At 36.4% G+C, this 17,744-nt stretch overlaps 1 long non-coding RNA gene and 1 other non-coding gene across 3 annotated transcripts; both read left to right on the plus strand.

The window, feature by feature from the left end:
• Window positions 1-1,583: 1,583 nt before the first annotated feature.
• On the plus strand, window positions 1,584-1,695 carry LOC115978478. Its single transcript, XR_004088754.1, has one exon. It is a non-coding gene; the product is annotated as a small nucleolar RNA U19 (small nucleolar RNA).
• A 6,033-nt stretch (window positions 1,696-7,728) lies between these two features.
• On the plus strand, window positions 7,729-9,960 carry LOC115975529. Of its 2 annotated transcripts, none has more exons than XR_004088127.1 (3): window positions 7,729-7,933; window positions 8,536-8,587; window positions 9,082-9,960. It is a non-coding gene; the product is annotated as an uncharacterized LOC115975529 (long non-coding RNA). The 2 variants fall into 2 exon arrangements; XR_004088128.1 differs by having other exon boundaries at window positions 9,644-9,960.
• Window positions 9,961-17,744: the final 7,784 nt, after the last annotated feature.

The raw sequence follows: 17,744 nt of genomic DNA on the forward strand, positions 1-17,744 counted from the left end.
GCGTTTTTAATCCCTATAGTGACGTTTTAAATCCCTATAACGGCGTTTTCCTGCAAATTTTTTTAAAAGTATGATTGGCCCATATTCAGGGTGCCCTATAGTGGCCTTTTTAAGCCCTATTGTGACGTTTTAAGGCCCTATAGCGGCGTTTTTTTTTTTGCAAAATTTTTGTAAGTGTAATCGCTTTATTCTGGGTGCCCTATAGTGATGTTTTTAGGCCCTATAGTGACGTTTTTAAGCCCTATAGTGACGTTTTGGAGCCCTATAGCGGCGTTTTCCTGCAAAAAATTTTTGTAAGTCCCAATACCAAGTTCAAGGGGCCCTACAGTGGCGTTTTTAAGTCCTATAGTGACGTTTTAAAGCCCTATAGCGGCGTTTTGGAACTCGACTTCTTTAAAATCGAGTTCCATGCTTTTTTTTTTTTTTAAGTTTTTTTTGAAATAACTCGATTTTCTACGAATCGAGTATTTTAATGAAACTCGATTTTAAGGTAATCGAGTATCGAAATAGGGGCATATCCCTATATAGTTTCGAAAAATGGGCATATTGCTAAAATTTTTAAAAATTAAGGGCAAAAGACTAGAATCTCCTATATATATATATATAAATTCATTTGTTTTATAATGAATTTCGTTTCCCTTCCTGATGTTTTTTTTTTTTAGCTAACCTTCTCTTCCTGGTGTTTTGTAAGGAGGAAAGTACAAGAAGATTTTTTTTTTTTTTTTTTTTTTTGGTTTAATTAAACGTTAAGTATTCTACCATACGTTTCAAAATCTACACCATATGTTTCAAAATGACCCCTAGTCTTTTAGGCCTTGTTTGGTTAGGACTTTTTCATCACTCAGTTTTCATCATTCAGTTTTCATCACTCATCACCCATCACCCATCACTCATCACTCATCACTCAAAATTTCCCAATTTTCACTCCCTTGCGTTTGGACACTGTTTTCACTCCAAATAACTTTATTTCATCACTTTTTGTGGGACCCCCAACTGATCACCAAGTCAGTAATAGCTGTTGTCTACCCGCGCTAATTCCCAATTCCTTCAGTTCTCATTTCCCCTTCTCCCCTGAAAACAGAGTGCCTCTCCCAACCCAAAATTTAAAAGATTACAAAACCATTACCAAGGATCACTTAAGAGGTTTTGCAATACTTGAACAGTCTTTGATTTCATGTGGCTTCTCTTATGGGCTTTAATAGGCAGAATTGCTAGGTTTTTAAGAGATTAAATAGATGTTAAATCACAAACTCTTAAATCATTTTTCACTGGGTGTTTACCATTTTTCTTAGGAAAAATCCAAAAAACCTCTTTGCTGTTTGCTATTTGCTTTTTGTTCTAAAAACACAGAATCCACTTGAGGTTTTAAGTATAACACTCAACCCACCTGTGGTATTGTTTTATGTGTAAAACCGTTAATTGTTTAACACAAAACCTCCCATGTGGTATTGTTTAATATGAAAATGCAACTCTAAATATAAACTCATGTCATCACTTTAGCAACTCGCCGAATTTTTTTTTTTCCATTTTTGCTTCTAAAACTCACTGCCTCTTTGAGTAGCCATATGAGTTATCATGTGCCATATTGGCTTAGTTAGGAGGCAAAGATTAATGGATTATTATTAGTCTTCTTAAGTCTTTTGAGAGGACTTTTGCTTCTTTGTCGATTGTCCTCCAAGCAGTCTTAGGACATAATCTACTATAGCATATATTTTTCCTAAGAACAGAAAAGTTGCTTCTTGAATAACTAGAGCTGCAGAGTGGACTAATGCAGCTCTTCCGTTCAGACAGAGGCAAAAGTAAGATGGTGTGCTCATATACTGTCCTATCCAGTGTCATATACCCAATATCTCTCCTAGTGTAAATCTACATGCTTAGACGTCATGCTACCGGAGTACCATCCTAGCATCAAATAGAATAAGATATATATGCCTCGTTTCTTGGTTATTGCTCATCTGCATTATAATACAAACGATTGTTTGTTTTTTTTTTTTTTTTCACTTACATGCTCTGTTTTGGACCTATGGTATTAGAGTAAGATAATAGAAATTTTTCCTAAAAATCCATATGAGAAGAATTCAATCAACATGTCTCACAAGCCACAACCAACATCAATACTTTAAATCAAAAACCCCCCTTTCACATCCAACAAAAAACCCAAACCAGATCAGGGACATGGAAAATGGAGAGGGAGAGAGAGAGATTTACTGCAACTGGGAAAGGGAGAGAGAGGTATGGACACGATGACGGAGAGGTGGACTCGCTGGTGAAGATTCAGGCCTGGTTTAGAGCTTCGATGAGGCGTTGTTCTTCAAACACGGACCCACTTCTCAGGCCTGGTTCAGTCTTCGAACATGGACTGTGGTGCCATGGAGCTAGCTCGCTGGGAATGTCAATAGGGAAGTGAAAATGATGCGAGGTTGAGAGAGGGAAGTGAGAAGAGGAAATTTTTGTGGAAAAAAATTTCGGAGAACTGTGTAGTGTATCAGGTCTCAACTCCAACGGTCATAGCATAGTGTTGATGGGACAATGCACTGGTCGAAGGGCCCACTGAGGCAGCCTATTTACGGAAGTGCCACTGAGTCATGGATGATCAAATTTGAAAACAAGTGAAATCTGTTTTCATTTTTGGGCTTCATCACTCAGTTTTTTGAGTGATAGAATCACCAAAATAGGATGACCAAAACCAAGTGATGGAGTCCAAACAAAATATTTTTCGTGGGTCCCACCAATTTTGAATGATGAGTGATGAATTTTGGATCATATCACTCAAAACACACTTCATCCAAACAACACCTTATCCTTTTTCTTTTTTCAGAAACAACGGCCCCTATCCTTTGAAACGTAAGATGGGATGTCAAAGGAGAGAATATAAAAAATTTCAAAATCTTTACCATATATTTCAAAGGCAAATATTAGCCACATTTTTTCCTACAATGAAAACTTTACATGGCATTATACATGTAAACTAATAATTCTCTATATTTCAAAATGATCTTTATTTTTTGAAATATAAGAAGGAATATAGAAAGGGATAATATAAGATAATAATTTCATGTCCTAGGAGGGGTGGCCTAGTGGTGAGGATCCTGTGCGCATGCGCAATGATTCCTCGTTTGAACCTTGGCGAGTACTGGGGATGGGAGGTGGGAACACTCATGCGCCTTACTGCTAGCTCTCTTGAGGTGTTAGGGTGGGGTCTATGGCACCTTAATCACAATCGCTCAATCTAACATTCCCTAGCGGGAGGTGCCTTTATGGTCACGCCCAAGGGGGTGAGTCACACATAGTCACCCCCGCCCCCCTTTTTCTCATCAAAAAAAAAAAAAGATAATAATTTCATAAAAATAAAAATAAAAAGATGTTGAGGGCCATTTGTGAGAATCCAGGTGGAAAGAAAGAAAGTCCAATAACAAGGGCAACAAAGAATTAACAAAGCAGACAACAAAACCATTAGGCTCAAGCGGCAGGAATAATGGATCACAGGCCCAAGAAATAAACAAATGGGTCTTGAAGAGGCAAGTGAGCCCAAAGAAGCCCGAAAAGAGAGAAATAGCATCCCATGGGTAGTGTATGAGGTAGAAAAGCGAGAAAGGGCCACCGTAGGCCCAAAGTAATGCAAACTAAGAAAGTAAGTGGTTTATGGCAGTCCCATAAACCCCAAGGATGAGAATAAGGTTATTGGACCAGAGAAACCCAATGAAGTTAGTAAAAAACCCATGAGAGTGTAGAATTAGCAAAAGGGCCGAGGAAGCCCAAAGAAAGCAAATAGGCCAAGGATGCCCAAGGGAAAGCCAAAAGGGACATAGGAGCCCATAAATAAAAGCAAACCAGTGGCCATGCCAAGCCACTGAGAGAAGGAATAAATGCCTAACCTAAAAGAGGCACAGCAGGATTAAGTTATTACAGTAGGAATAATAGAACGACATTGTAAGAAATAAGGGAAACCAAGGAATGGGCCAAAGAAATGTAAGACCCATCATCAAATAAAGCCCAGCTCCTAAGAAGAGCGGGAAAACAAAAGGCAGCCCACATAAGAGGTCAAGAAACACGAACGACGAGCCTCCAGACCACGGTAGACGAATGGGCAGCAGGCAATTTTTGGACACATATGGAACGAAGGCACGCACAAGGCCCAGGCACCACCAGCCTGTACCCAGCCAATACAGAGCATGGTGAGGTCGAGGGGGTCAGAGAATCAGAGGGCATGGTTTGGTGGTGGGAAGAGGGGAAAAATCTATTTTTGAAGGTTCCGGCTCAAGCTCTTTCGAGGAGGTGTCCTGTTGGGATGGCTTACTACCCAAAAGAGGCAAGCTGAGTTGGAACCATTAGGTGCATGCCATGAGGGATAGGGAGAGAGAAATAACCCAGACCGTAGCAGGAAAGGGTGTCACGGTAAACTAGCAAACAAAATACTCTTCCTTGTCTAGTGATGGGAAGGCGACACACAGACGGAACAGTGATAGTCGGCTAGTACACCTAGACCAGACAAATGAAGTTAAGGGTTAAAACAGTAAAATCGGGTCACGGCAGACACTATAAAAGGAGGGTCTTGCTATAAACAGAGGAGGAGAACAACGGAACTTGGACTAAGAAATAGAAAACTTAAAAGAAATAGCAAAAAAAAAAAAACAAAGTGAGAAGAAAGAAAGAAATAGTGAGAATTAGAAAGGTGGGCATGCACCGGTAGATTGGTCCCTTCTCTCTCTCATGAAATCCAACCCTCTGTAAGAAAACTCGAGAGTATCTACACAGAAAACCACTCAGACCCGTTTCCCTCAAGGCGGTTAACCTCTACGGCAGGATTTTTTCCTGAGAGATTGACTGCTTTGAGGAGGAACGTTCTTCCCTTTGTGGTTCTACTCCTGCGGATTGGATTTCCGGTCGATTTCCTCTAATATTCCAACTAACCCATGCGTATTAACATCTGATGTCCTCTATTATGCTTTTTTTTCTCTTCCGTAGAAAAGAAAACAATTAGTATTGTTGTTGTAATTGATTTTAGGAGCTATTTGGTCAATTCCCCATTAAGTAGCTAGATATTTTCTGTTTATTTTATTATTATTATGTCTGCCTACCACGATTTGTCTGAAACAGTTTCGCCTGCCGTGAACACATCCCTGGCAGACTTGGCCTAATTTGCGCACAAGCCGGACCAACTTAAGCTGAAGCTGGGCCGGTCCCGACTCTCTTATCCAGAAAACTTGGGCTTAGTGCAGCAGGAGGCAGCCCAACACCACTAGCACAACCCACCCCCTTACAAAAGATAATAGAAAGTTTGTCATATAATGTGATGAAGCATTTGATTCCTATGTATGTAGTCTTATGACCAAGGGTGGAGTTATGTTTTGGGGGCATCCCCCCCCCCCTTGAAATTTATATAATTATTTTAATGTTTTCAAAATTTAGTCTACAAAAATAAGAGTTCCCCTCAAGTATTTGAATTAGTTCGAATTATTTCAATAATACTCTTAAAAAAAATAGGTCTAATAGTTATAGAGACATAACTTTATTTTTCGCAATTATATTTTTTATTGTAAAATGTGCTCTTATATTTGTTAAATATTTGATAAAGTTTGGCACCAAACATGTTTTAATCTATATTTTATTCAACCCGTTATGTGGCAATTAACAAGTCATTGACTTATTAAAAAAATCTTGTCACTAAATCTATACATGAAATGTCTCTTTAGTTGCCACATAATAGGTTAAAACAAGATAGCTTCAAATATGTTTGGAACCTAACTTGTTTCTCCAAGTTTTGGATCATTCATATTTTTGAAATTTTCATGAGTTCAATCGAAATATTTTTTACTTACTTTAATATAAAATTTGATAATTTGTATCGAAAATGAAACTTTTTAAGAATTTCACTATGAAAATGGTAAAAATTAATTTTATTTTATGAAAGATTGCCATCAAACATAATTTTGATTGAAAATACTAAACTCTTTTCTTTTTTTTTTGGTTGGGTGTGTGTATATATATAACTTATCAAATAAAAAAGTGTGTGTATATATGTGTGTGTGGAGTTGTCTTGATAAATACATTAGTGCAACAACTTGGCCCCCAAAAAAATTTTCTGCCTCCACCCTTGCTTGTGACTACCCGTGTAGAGTTAGTACATGTGTATGCAAGTAAGAATTGGTGAAGCTGCTTTAGAAAATTTCCTCTCGAAAATCTGGTGCAATTTTGCAAAGTTGATCCCATATCGTTGGAAGAAGAAGGCTTTGCATTCAGATTTTTAAATATAACCAATTACCCCCATTTCAAGTAAACAAACACGTAAGCATCCTAAAAATATAAATAGGAATTGCGATCAAATCCATTGTAAAAGAGGGAGTTTTATTTAAAATTCCTTAAGTTCTTTTGTTCTTACTTGGCCAAGGCCTCTCCCAAGTAATTGACCCTTCAATTTAAAGGTTACAAACTTTTTTGTTTATGTGGTAAGAGTAGTTCAAATCAAAGTTTTGGTTCTTTCTTCGAGGTAAAGCTTCTTTTTCCTTTTCCTTTTCCTTTTTAATTCCTTTAAATTCTTGTTTTATTTTAGTTTCTTTCAACTTAGTAGTTTAATTTTGTGTTTTAATTGCTTTCTTAGCTTAGGATTCTCTAAGTTGGAAACATGTTTTGGCTACAATAATAAAATTTAGTGTTTGTGTCTCAAGGCATGTACACATGCTTAAACTTTTGTACACAGCTTGCGGAACTCGCTTCCACAACCATAGTCTCGAGTACATAAGCTGATCTAGAAACCTAAAAGTTCTAGTGTTCTTTGCTTTGTTTTTTTTTTTTTTTTTTTTTTTTTAAAACTTTTATGATGTCGCAGAAGCCTAAAGAAAGCACTCACGATACTCTCTTGATGGAACAGAAACTAAATTGTTAGTTCCCAGTAGTAAATCTCAAATCTATGAGAGTTTCCCTAAATCCACAAAGAGAAGAAAACTCGAATCCACCAGAGAAATAATTTGAAAAAAAAGTCTATGTTTATTGATAATAGTCTGATTTTCCTCTGATGGCTACAAAACATATAAATACTGAGAAAAACGCCTAAAACCCTAATTCGCACTAATTATGCAATTAGGTGACAAAATATCAAAATTTACCAAAAATGGCAAAATTGAGTTAAATGCTGAATCATAAACTACTGACCTTAAGGGTCATCCCCAAACAGACGAGACCTTATTCTAACTTTTAAATTAAAATTTATTAAGGAAAAAAAAATATTACTATAAATAGCAAAAACACCGTTTTCGAGACCTTAATGAAAGAATTCGCCTAAATTTTGGCGACATACACGACATTTGCCAGGATTCAAGATTAGAATGCCGTTTCCCTAAATCTTGCGTTGTGACTTTCTGTGCCTCTGCTGCTCCAAGAAGGCACATGTTGTCTATTCTACATCATTTTAATAATGTGTTTATAAACACCTCATTTCATTCCAACCTATACCTGAGGTCCCCAGTCCCAATGACAAGAAATCAAATTGTTAACAAAATGATCAGCATTGTGTGTGGAGCCCAATGACTTAATAAAGCCCAAAATATTACCAAAAAACCAAGCTTAAGCCTAAAATCCATTTTCAAGCTTACCATTCATTTTTAAGCTCAATTGCCAAGAGACGCATACTGTAACATCCCAGTCAGTCAAAAAAAAAAAATGAAAGTCAAATTTTTAATGGGTCTCACATGCCTCTCCCAACTACCCCACCTACCCCACCCATTCCCACCACACATTTTGCTCCACCTTATCTCCCCTCTTTGGCCGGCTCACTCTTCCTTTCTTTTCATTTTTTTTTTTCTTTCATACACTCTTCTACTCTTACATCCTCTCTCACCGACACTTCCACACCACCACCATTTCCACCATCATTTTCCGGCAAGATCACCAAAAAATTCTTGTGAACCCATAAACACCTTCACATCCTTTTTTTGAGGTAAAAATTTCTAATCTTTTTGGTGGGTTTTACACTTTTGCTTGAGGTTATTTCATCTAAGATTTAATAATGATACCCATGTGATTTATGAGCATTGGAAGTGATATTTATGTGTTTTTATGTATGAATTTTGTAATGGTGGAATTATTTGATGAGTGGGTATATAATTTGTGCTAATGATGACTACTTAAGGTTTATGCATGGTGGAAAATTTAGGGGTTTTAAGTTATAACATGTGATGGTTGGTAAATTTAATTTTTCCATTGTCATTGGGTTTATTTGGAGTTAGTTGAAGTTCTAAATTTCTTGTCTTAGAGAATATTTTGATTTTGCTTTTATGGGTCTCTTAATGATGTAGTGTAAATTTTATGGAAGCTAGTCATAATGTTGGAGATGATATTAAATGGGTTAACTTTATAAATTGGAGTTTATGCCTTGTGAATCAATTTGTTGGGAAACTTTGGAAGTAGAATATATTATTATTGATGAGGTTAAATACTAGGCTTGCCTAATTAAGTGCTTATTTGGCAATTCCTAAATTGTAGCTAAATGCAATTTCAAGCTCTATACTTCTTGTGATAGGTTTACTTGATATTGTTTAGGTTCTAGCTAATCTCCTTGGAGTTTGGAGAATTAGGCTTTTGTGGTTGAGAGGTAAGTAGTTTTTTTTTAATGGGATTTTTGGAAAATAACCATGTTTTATAAATGTTGTTTTTAGGTCAAACACATTTTGGAAAATGATATATGGATATATGTTTTCTTAAAAATATTGTGTTGTTTTCTTAAAAGTATATGTTTTCTTAAAAAAGCATCATATTTGGTATTGCATTTGGGGAATGCATGAATTGTTGATATGAAAAAATGAGCATCTTTTATTTAATCTTTGATAAGGAAATCATGGATTTTATGGTATATTAGAAAATTTAAAAATGCTAATCTTGTCTTGTTATGTGAGAAATTGATAGAAATCTTTTGACAAGAATGGAGTTGAAAACCTTACAAACTTTGTGGAAGTTGGACTATTTAAGGTTTTTCTGAAACTACCTAGATACTATGTGTTTCAAAGTAATGTAACCTGTGAGCTTTATGTGGTTTTAACACCATGTCATTTGTGATTTCCCAATGATCACCCGATTTGGTTTCCGTAGTCTTTGTGACAACGAAATCAAATTTAGGTCAATGCCCTTTCACTTTGGATGACGCGTTCTTCCCTGCTGCCCATGGGGGGAAGAGATTCTTTGATTATGTGTGGGTGAGGCTGCTATCCATGGGGCCAAAAGACCACATGCAAGAGAGGTCTTATTTGACATGCTCTCTCTGCTGCCCATGGGGGGAGAGAAAAACCTTGAGGGTATGAGTGAGGCTACTGTCCATGGGGCCAGGAGTCTGCATACCAGAGAGGACAATATCATGCCAGTTGTGAATGAGTGGATCCCCTAACCGGTATATGTGATAGTGTGGTATATTTGTGATAATTTATCTTACATTAGATATTATGGCTTTGGAAATTATATTGATGGTGCTCACAGATTCTAGTATATAGTTTCAAGGTATTTACTTTGAGAAACTTTGTGTTTTATTATTCAATCATTCTTGCAATATCATATTACTATTATTGAAAAATGGAACTTGCATTTCCTCCACCCCCATTTATTATGCTACTTACTAGGCTCTATCTCATTCCATTATTTTATAAACTTTTCAAAATAGGCAACAATCTTTTGAGACATGGTGGCTAACAGTAGTTAGACTAACTACTGATGAAGGCTGAACTTTTGTAATGGAGATATTAGATGATGTACATCTTAGAATAAGCTTGACTCATTTTTTTTGTATATTATAGTGGTTGTGATGTTATTCCTACTGATTGGACAAGCTAATGATATGTAATTATTTATTCAAACCCCTATTCTTTTGTGGCCAATGGTCCTTGTAATTTTTGCTTAGAGGTCTAACTTACTTTGAGAGTATATTCCATGGAATTATCATGATAATTCTTGATGTTGGTACTTGATATGATTTATGTGGATTGGATTGTCAAAAAGGAAAAATCTATAGGTACTTTGAGACGTCTTTCTCATGCTTTAGACCCCTTGGGGTTTAAGGCGTGACACATACGCAGGGTTTCAGATGTGTACGCACTACACACCTAATTTGTTATGCATCTTTTTGGACAAAAGCCTAAAATCACTCATTTTCCTTTTTGATAAGATTTTTAGTCAATCAGCCTGTCCAACTGGCTAGCTTAAACGTCCCACCAAACCCTAGCCTCCCTTAAGATTATAATTAATACCTCTACTTTCCACCTTCCAAAGGATCCCAATTTTCACCTACAGTGGAAACTCTGGCAAAATCACTCCAAAATGATTACAAAGTTTCTAATAGTGTAAGAATAGTTTTTATGAGAGCTTGATTGAGTTTTCTAACCTTTGATCGTTGGAAAAATAATATTTTTCTCATGGTTTCTCAATTACACTGGCCATTTTGATGATCCTATCACCAATATTTCATTAGTCTTAGGTTTCCATAACAAATATTCAAAACTCATCATTTATTCAAGTTGTCGATTCACACATAAAGTTGCGATAGCCGATTCCAACGAGGGACAGATCATCGACATCCCTATAATGGGTCTACATGTACTTCATTTTTTTTTTTCTAAAGATAACACTCATTTGAGAATCTGGTTGAAGTCCAAATTTGTATGTTAACATAATGGTGCATACGCATTCATTATGCTACATATGCATTTTTTGGAAAACCTAAATTCCATTTTTTACTTTATTTTTCTTTGTTTACTTATTTTATTTTAATAATATTATATAGTTTTTATTCCTTTCTCACGTAATTGTTTGATGTTTGTATGTATATATCTATTTTTTTATTTTTATAATTGATATATCTAATATACCAAAAACATCTACAATTGTGTTGTTAGTCTTCTTTCATTTTTTAATAAAATTCTCATTAATATTTAGGGTTAGTCACATGGTCATTGATAAGGAGAAAAATTACCCTCGTCTTAAAAAAGAAAAGCTAGCTTCGGCCATCAAGCTGGCCCCGTCCATCATGCTGGCCTCATCCATCAAGCTAGCATCGTCCTTCAAGCCAGCTTCGTCATTTGGACGAATGATGACAACATGCACTAAATGAATCCTCCATTAATGACAAGCGTGACGTTTAATACACTAGACAGGCAAAAGCGTAACCGAAAGACCAATGGGCAGAAGACCATTGATTATGATAAACGCCTCTACATTCAATGCTATTAAAACCGTCATTGATCAAGGATGACGTTACACATTTATTATGCTCATTAATGATAAAAAGTAAGGGACGAAGCAATGGTAATGAATGAGCTGTACACAGCAAAAATGAATTCCGTAACATTTTAGCCATTGAGCATGTGAAGGAATTCATTGCCTATTAACACAGCAAACAACTATAAAAGGAGAAAGCACCAGAAACCCAAGGTACGCCCAATTACACACAAAATTCTCTACAAAATCACTCTCCACTCTTTTTCCCTCTAAAATCTTCCTCCCTTACTGACTTAAGCATCAAAGGCGGTTTGGCTGACACCACACCGGCGTGTTACTCTTCCACCCAATTCATTTTGTAGGTTTTCTTCCAACAAAAATGACCCCACTCATAGCTTCATCCATCCATTATGACAAGGAGCTCAACTGCTGATTTTTTGCATCATTAGTTTGGCATTGTCTATAGGAAACGCTAATCATTCAAGCCATATTTTCTAAAGACAAAAGAGTTCCTCGAAGTATGAGATGGAGCCAGAAACCGCCCAACAGCTAGAAGCTATGCAACAACAACAAATCCAGGCCCTCCTGGCTAATGCGGAAGAACTAACTCGCCAAAATGAAGAGCTGCGAAAGACAATGAAATTCCAAAACGCAGAGCATCGAGGAACAAGTGAAAACCAAAATGAAGAAGAATCAAACTCTTAAGCCAACAGGCGAGATAGATCATCAGGAGAAGATTCCTCCAAGATGAAGAATGAGCTTCACAACATGAGGAAGGAGATGGACAAGTTAAAAAGTGCCATGAAGGACAAAGGTGGGGAGAATTTTGATAGGATGATCCGAAGAATAGACTCACCATTCATTACTGAAGTACTGAACCGTCCCTTCCCACCGAAATTCCATCTCCCACAGTTGGAGTCATATGACTATTCCAAGGATCTGTTAGATCACATTGAAACATTCAAGACATTGATGCTGTTACAGATGACCCCAGACGAGGTGATGTGCAAGGCATCCCCAACAAAACTAAAAGGAGCAGCTAGAGTATGGTTCAGCAAAATAGCCTAAGGAAGTATTGTGGATTTTGAACAACACAGCAAGGGTTTTGTTCGTCATTTCATTGGGGGGTGATGAGGAGAAAAATTACCCTCGTCTTAAAAAAGAAAAGCTAGCTTGGTCCACCAAGCTAGCCCCGTCCATCAAGCTAGCCTCGTCCTTTAAGCTAGCATCGTTCTTCAAGCCAACTTCGTCATTTAGAAAAATGATGACGGCATGCACTAAATGAATCCTCCATTAATGACAAGCATGACGTTTAATACACCAAATAGGCAAAAGCATAACTGAAGGACCAAAATGGGCAAAAGGCCATTGATTATGATAAATGCCTCTACATTCAATGCTATTAAGATCGTCATTGATCAAGAAAGATGTTGCACATTTATTACGCTCATTAATGACAAAGTGTAATAGACGAAGCAACAGTAACGAATGAGTTCTACACACCAGACATGAATTCCATAACATATTAGCCGTTGAGCATAAATGCAGGAATTCATTGCCCATTAACGCAGCAAACAACTATAAAAGGAGAAAGCACCAATTCCCAAGGTATGCCCAATTACACACAAAATACTCTACGAAATTGTTAGGACATATGTGATTCACTTGTTAGGAACATATGTCACTATTTTATGTAATTGGCTAATCCTTTGACAAAATGCACTTTACTTGTATTTGGGTAGATCTAGGATGCGTTTAATACTTCAAGAAAACTTGTTTCAAGTTTAAGTGTTAAAGTCATGCAAGTGAGTCCAAGAATCAAGTGAGAAAGTGCTGAATTTTAAAGCTCGATAGTTGCTTAACACCTCTCGACACCTAGTCGACCGATCGAGCAAATTTCTGTCCCCTCGACACCTCCTCGATAGCTGTATCTATCGAAGTTTAAAGCTCGACACCTGCTTGACACTTGCTATTTGTCAAGGTTTAAGAAAGAAACAAAAATTTTGATCTGTTTTCTTGGAATCCGTGAATGTGTCTTTGAGACTTCTTTGCTCCTAACCCTAGACATATATAAGGCTTTAGAGGCCGTCACATAAGAGAATACAAGGGAGAACATATGCAAAAGGTGACTAGTGCCTTATTCTCTCTGAAAGTAGCTACTGCATCTTTGTGCCTTAGGGTTTTGTAACCAAGTGCTTTTTGATCTTCATTGTTGATGAAGTAAAGAACTTTGTAGCCAAAATTCTTCTTCCTCAAGTTGGTGAGTGAGTCATGTACTAGGATTCGTGCAAAGGAGTTAGTCATGTATTGGGATCCGTGCATCAAAGGGTGGCATTCATATATTGAAGAGTTCAGAGGTTCTGAAGCGGTAGAAGGTTTCTACTGTGAGTTCATCTACGAGAATTGTAGAGTCTAGGGACAAAGGTTTTGTACTAGATCTGAAACTTCTCTTTACTATAGTAAATTGCTTTTCGAGAAGGTTTCCCCCCAGGTTTTTTACTGTGAAACTAGTTTGTTTCGTTGGTTTTCTTGGGTCATCATATCTTGTCTTATTTTTTTTCCGCTGCATGATTTTGACATGATATTGATGTTTGTTTGTTTTAACAAGTTTTATTCATAAAACATCTAATTAACAACTTGGGTTTAAAACTTGTTAATTCTATCAACTGGAGTCTAAATTTCCCAACAGAAATCACTCTCCACTCTTTTTCTCTCTAAAATCATCCTCCCTTACTAACTAAGCATTGGAGGCAGTTTAGCTAACACCGCACCCGCATGTTACTCTTCCACCCAGTTCATTTTGCAAATTTTCTTCCAACAGAGACGACCCCACACACAGCTTCGTCCTTCCACTACAAGTAGGAGCTCAACTGCATATTTTTTGCATCATTGGTCATAAAACTGAAATGTTAATCAAGGAATGTAATCACACATTAATAAAAAGATATTTTCTAAAAGATAATGGTCTTAAATGCATTACAGACTAAAATATTTCTCATAAAAGATGATAGTAAATTCAATTTGATTTAAATTCCATATTTGAATCTAATTCTTTTTTAACAAGGAAAGTCTTATTTGTCTAATTAAAGATTAATATCTTTTCAAGATTTTCACAACATTTTCACAACAGTTGACCCCTCAAAGATCAAAATAAAATAATAAAATATTGGGCTAAGACCCACCACAATTAAAAATAAGAGTATTATGAAAATGTTGAGACATTTTTTTGTCTATAGAATTTCTCTATTTTTTTTTTTCTTCTCATTATTTGGATTTTTTTTAAGGGGTCAAGGATTATGTTTGGGGAAGCCAAGATTTTTTTTTTTTTTTTTTGAACCAAAATTCTTAAGATTCTCAAATCAGGGTGTATATAATTTTTTTTACAAATATAATTTTTTTTTTTGGCTTGTCACCCTGAAGTATATGTAGAGCCACCATTATTGGTATAGACCTATTTTCCATGGTGACCAAAAACTAACTTTATTCACTTAAACTAACTTTATTCACTTAGTCTCTTAGGAATTAAATCACTTTAGTTTCATGTCTTTCATTGTTAAGTTGCAATACAACTAAAAGTACTCTTGATTAAGGCATTTCTAAAGTCTGAACCCTAGTCCATGAAGTCAGATTTTACTTCACACTAGTTTTTAGCCCCAATATTTTGGTAATATATATCAAGACATTGAAAACAATATTAGATTTGCACCAATAAAAAGAAAACAATATTAGATAAATGAAAAAAAAAAATTGAAATAGTAAGTTTAATTGAACTCAAAGGCTTGACCATTGAATTCATCCATAGAAACTCACCATTGACGCCTCTTTATCTTGGCAACCTCCCAAGAGCATTAGCAATGGGGATTGTATAAAAGTTTTATTTTACCATCTAAAAATCTGTTTTATGTATTATACCAACTCACTTTACAATACACCCTACATCCCAGTTTTTATTTTTACATAAAACTTTTAAAAATAATATAACTACACAATAAAATAATATTAAATAGAAAATGTGTTCCTCTCTTTTCTCTTTCCTTTGCTACCACCAAAAACTGTCACTATTCACTTAGCAAACCACCACCACTATTCACTAAGCAAACCACCATATTCAACAGCAAATCCAAAAACAACCCAACAAACCCATACCAAACACTACCACAAAACCACCAATCATCGTACCAAACCCACCAAACCACCACATAAGCAAGCCAATCTCCGCTCTCCACTATCGTTCCAGGCCAATCTACACCAGGCAAGCCGATCTCCACCATCGTACACCCACCAAACCCCATAGCCCACAACCAGCCACCTCTCTTTCTCTATTCCACACCACCATTGCAACTACCACCAGCACAAAACCCATAACCAGCATCAACTGACCCACAAAACCCACAAACCATGTGACCCATAGCCCACAACCTTCATGCCACCACCCAAAACCCAGTAGCAACCCACAAAATCTCAACCCACCATAGAGTCAACCACCAATTCAAGTTTTAAACCCACAACCACCCAAAATCAACCATAAAATCACACCCAAACCACCAGCCATCACCCCGAACAGAACCTAGCCACCACTGAAACCCAGCCACCAAAACAATTATCACCAAAACCCACATCAAACAAACCCAACAAGCACTAAAATACACCACCAAACAGACCTATCAATCATCTAAACCCACCACCAAACAGACCTAGCAAGCACCTAAACGACCCACCACCAAACCCGGCCACCGATTCAACTTCACCACCAAAACGCCACCACTGGACCCAGTAATCACCGATCGAAGAGAGAAAGGGAGAGACTGAGAAGAGGAAAAAATAATAGAGAAATAGAGAGAGAAGAGTGGGAAACGGAGAAGAGAGAAATAAAGAGAGAAGAGGGAGAGGTGGAGAAGAGAAATGGAGATGAAAGAAGAGGGAGAGACCAAGAAGGGGGAAAAAGAATATAAGAGAAGAGGGAGAATCAGAATCAGAGTCAGAGAAGAGAGAGAAGTGAGAGTTAATAAAATAATAGAATTTAAGTATACAACCTGTGAACAATGAGGTTGCATATATGCAACCTTACTGTAGTAGGTTAGAAAAAAATTTGGGTTTACATACTTAGATGTGCATGATTTTAAGGTTCTAGGGGTGAAATAGCAATTGGGGGAAGGGGGGGGTGTAACACCCCCTAATGCTTGTGCTCTAAGGCTTATGTCAATTACATGTCTCGCAAGATATCTAATCTGTAATAATAATAAAATAAAATAATAATAATTCTCAGCCAATACATCCTTAAATGATTCGATTGATCATTGATCATAATCCCCTACTTAGATGCATAGCCCAAAGCCCCAATACACCCATAAATCTTTTCCTCACCAATACATAGATTAAGTGTTGCACCAAAAAAAAGAGTTTTTTCTTGTCTTTTCTTTTTTATGCTACAGAACACCATCAAAGAGATACCTCTCTAACTCAATCAAACAAAATGAAAGCTACACAAAATACCAAGCTACAGCATCATACACAAACAAGAAGCAACCCTCTGTGAGAGACCACACCTCTTGCCAATACCCAAAAAATTATAAGTTTTAGCTATGTCCCACTCAAATGGGGTAGAGTCATGATATTGCTTCTCAAGAGATAGTGGAGAGGATCCTATTGTTGTTATTCTCCCTCATAGGTCAAGGGTTTTACAATGGATTCGTCACTTATATAATTGGAAAAATAAGAAAACCAAATTGAAAGTACATCGTTTAATTGATGAATTGAAAAAGATATACCTCTTTGATAATAACTAGAAAATTACATGGTTTTGGTCCTAGATACAATCTAAAACAAAAGTACAGCGCTTTGATTCCTAGTTACAGTCTTGAAAGAGAAAATTACAAGGAGAAGCCTAATCCATTAACCCTTGATCTAAGTTCAGACGCTACGTTACAAGATTAGGAAGGTGTTAGGCACCTAACTTGCCCAGTGAAACCAGTCTTTAGAATTTGATGGCCAATATCATATCATATTATTCAAACAGTTTATACCATCCAAGAACAAATGATTGCAAAGATTGAAACAAACATTGATAAGCATGGTGAATATGTTGGTGATGTTTGAAAAACCCTAATCTAAATGCATATGGAAATGTTATTTAGATTGACAAATCCATATTCTAAGAGCATGTGAACATGTTATTGAAATTGAAAAACCCTAATTCTAAGAGCATGTAAACATGTCATTGAAATTGAAAAACCTTAATTCATGCAAGGATATGAACACCCTAGATCTGACATGCTAACAAACAAGAACATGTGAAAAACCTAGAAACTAAACATGCTTGAATCTAGAAAACTAGGGCATAAAAAAATAAAAAATAAAAAAAGATGAGGTTTAGAAACTTTACCTACATGCACAGCACTACGAGAAAGGCAACAACTTAAGAGGGAGAGAAAGAATTCTCATTTTGCTAGGAAACTCTAAGATTTTGGGGTGCATTGAATTGTTGGTAAAGGGGAGTATTTTTATTAGGATTGGGGAAATTAGGGTTAAGTCTCTAGGCAATGTAAGACTCT

Source organism: Quercus lobata, chromosome 2 (assembly GCF_001633185.2).
Source record: "Quercus lobata isolate SW786 chromosome 2, ValleyOak3.0 Primary Assembly, whole genome shotgun sequence".
Lineage (NCBI taxonomy): Eukaryota > Viridiplantae > Streptophyta > Magnoliopsida > Fagales > Fagaceae > Quercus > Quercus lobata.